Source organism: Gossypium hirsutum, chromosome A07 (genome assembly GCF_007990345.1).
Source record: "Gossypium hirsutum isolate 1008001.06 chromosome A07, Gossypium_hirsutum_v2.1, whole genome shotgun sequence".
NCBI classification, from domain to species: domain Eukaryota; kingdom Viridiplantae; phylum Streptophyta; class Magnoliopsida; order Malvales; family Malvaceae; genus Gossypium; species Gossypium hirsutum.
The window spans coordinates 28,296,572-28,299,567 of NC_053430.1; the positions used below are offsets into that span (position 1 = coordinate 28,296,572).

Consider the following 2,996-nt stretch of genomic DNA (forward strand, 5'->3'; position numbering starts at 1 on the left):
CAAGAGCCACACATGTTGAACCATTCCACACGATCGGACGACACGGTCGTGTGTCCAAACAGGCGTATGGTATGCTATGTCAATTTCACAGGATTACACATTGAATTACGGAAAATTGTGATTTTTAGGTTTTTCTAGCATTCTCTGAAGTATATATGACAAAAATAAGAATATAAGAGAGAGCCATCAGAGAATACTCAAGAAAAAAATTCTAAAATACCATTGAAGCCGACTTTGAAGCAGATTTTCATTAAGATTGAAGATTCCTAGTTGATTTCTTAGGAAGTTATTATGAGTTTCTTTATTCTTTTCGGTTATATTGTCTTGGATGTTTTTATTTTCAAGCATGAACTATTTTTTTAAATACCCAAGGAGATGAACCCCTATGATGGATTCTGTCATTTTTTATTTATATTTCACGCAATAAATACTTAGTTCTTGTTCTTAATTATATGTGTTTAATTCTCGATTTAATATTTCTAAATTATTAATACATGTTTGATGTCTTTAAATCGATGGTTGAATAGACCCTGTTTAAGAGTAGATTTTGCGTAATTGAGTGGAGTTGCATGCAATGCTAGAAATAGGATGACTTAAATATATTGGATTAGAGTCAAATCTAGTAGGGGAATCCATAGCATGAGTTAATGTGATAATATGGGTTTTAATTAGAAAGAAATTTCACTTAATCAAGTTAGAGTCAGTTGTTCTTATGCTCGAAAGAGGTATTTGCATAATTTAGGGATTTTTACGGATCATTATACTAAGTAAAGAAATTGCGTAATTTAGATTGATAGTGACAGATGAAATCTAGGTGAATTTTTTTCTGGGTATTGTTTCGTTTCTTGGTTGTTACTTGATTACTTTCGTAATTTGTTCTTTGTCGTGTTCATTAGTTAACTAATTTAGTTAATTTTAGTTTCAATCAATCACTTGAATTATTCGATTAAATAATAGAAAAACAGTGATTACTAGTACTTTTAGTCTTCGAAAGAACGATAGCTTTGCTCACTATAGCTATACTATTAACTGATAGGTATACTTGTCTTAATCAAATTCTTAGTTAATTTCGCAACAGATCAAGTTTTTGACGCCGTTGCTAGGGACTAAAATATTAGAAAAATATTATTTCTATTAATTTAGTCATTTTTATTTTAATATTTTTTTAATTTAATTGTTACATTTTAATTTTTTTGTTTGATTCTTATAGGTTTTTTTGGTTTATGACCAGAGACAACCCCTTGGAACAGTTAGTTTTTTATAATAAGATCAAAAAAACTGCTCGTAGAAACCAGAGAGAGGTTAGAGAAGCAAGGTCGTGTCAATAGATTTAATAGACGATCAACAGTAAAAGGACATTATTATAGAGATGCATAATAATCCTGCTCCTCGAAGTATGTATGACTATGATAAGCCCACTTTGATTTGGGTTGAATCAAGTATTGCCGGACCGACTATTGCTGCAAACAATTTTGAGATTAAGCCAAACACAATTCAAATGGTGCAACAGTATGTTCAGTTTGATGGGTTGCAAGATAAAGATTCGAATGCTCATTTAGCTAACTTTTTGGAAATCTGTGACACATTTAAAATCAATGGCGTTACTAATGATGTCATACGCTTACGGTTGTTCCTATTCTCTTTGAGGCACAAGGCGGAACAGTGGTTGAAATCACTTCTACGGGGTTTTATCACTACTTAGGCTAGATGATTGAAAATTTTCTTTAGAAGTATGTTCTACCAACCAAAATAACCAAGTTGAGGAATGACATATCTTTTTTTGCTCAATTTGAGCTTGAGACATCGTATGATGCATGGGAGAGATTTAATGATCTTTTGAGAAGGTGTCCTCATCATGGTAACCTTTATGGTTACAAGTTCAAACCTTTTACAAAGGTTTGAATCCCTTGACTAGGCAAATAATTGATGTAGCAATTGGTGGAACACTAAATTATAAGACACCTATGACAGCCCAATAATTTATTAAAGAAATGACACTAAATAACTATCAGTGGCAAGTTATAATAACAAAACCAACTAAGTAAGCCAATGTTTTTAATATAGATGTAGTTCCTATGTTTGCAAGTTAGTTGGAAGCACCAAGTAAAAAGATTGATGGTTTGAGTTACAGTAAACAGACAAATCCAATAAGGCAATGTGATGCAACTAGAGTGGGAATAATCAATTGGAATGTTTGCCCTTCAAGTCTAACATGAAGTATTAGCAAGTTAACTTTTTGGTTAATAATTCTAGACCTTAAAATAACCCTTACAACAATAATTATAATTCAGGATGGAGGAATCATCCAAAATTTTCTTGGGTGGTCAAGGAAATCAAATGTTACAACCCCCTTCGAGTTTTCAGCAACCTTATCAACAAGAAAAAAAGCTGAATCCAAAAGAGATGTTGACTAAATTTATTTTAGTGTTAGAAACTAGATTCTAGAACATTGAAACGACTTTGAAGAATCAGCAAGCATCTATCTAGGGCCTCGAGAATCAAATTAGCCAGCTTGCTAAATTGGTTTCAGAGAGACAACAAGGCAGTTGACCTAGTAACATTGAAACCAACCCAAAGAAGCAAGTCCACACAATCACTGTACGAAGTGAAAATGTGTTAGTCGAGCCTGAAAAGAAGTTGAATCTAGACGCTGATGAGAAAAATGATGGGGTTGAGGAATGCAAGAAAGAGAATAAGCCGATTGTTAGATAATACAAACCACCAATTTCATATCCGGCAAAGTTGAAAAAAGACAGCATCAATGAACAATATGGTAAATTTCTTAAACTTTTGAAAATTTTGCATACTAACTTACCTTTTGTTGAGCCTTTTTGCAAATGCCAAGTATACAAAATTTTTAAAGGAGCTATTAACAAATAAAAGGAACTTAGACGATCTGTCCATTGTGGAGCTCAATAACGGGTGCTTGGTTATTCTCCAAAACAAACTACACATCAAGTTTAAAGATCCAAAGAGTTTTACTATTCCTTGTTTTA

General features: G+C 32.5%; 1 non-coding gene across 1 annotated transcript; it reads right to left on the reverse strand.

Moving 5' to 3' along the window:
- Window positions 1-1,755: 1,755 nt before the first annotated feature.
- LOC121204330 (small nucleolar RNA R71) lies at window positions 1,756-1,865 on the reverse strand. Its single transcript, XR_005899257.1, has one exon. It is a non-coding gene; the product is annotated as a small nucleolar RNA R71 (small nucleolar RNA).
- Window positions 1,866-2,996: the final 1,131 nt, after the last annotated feature.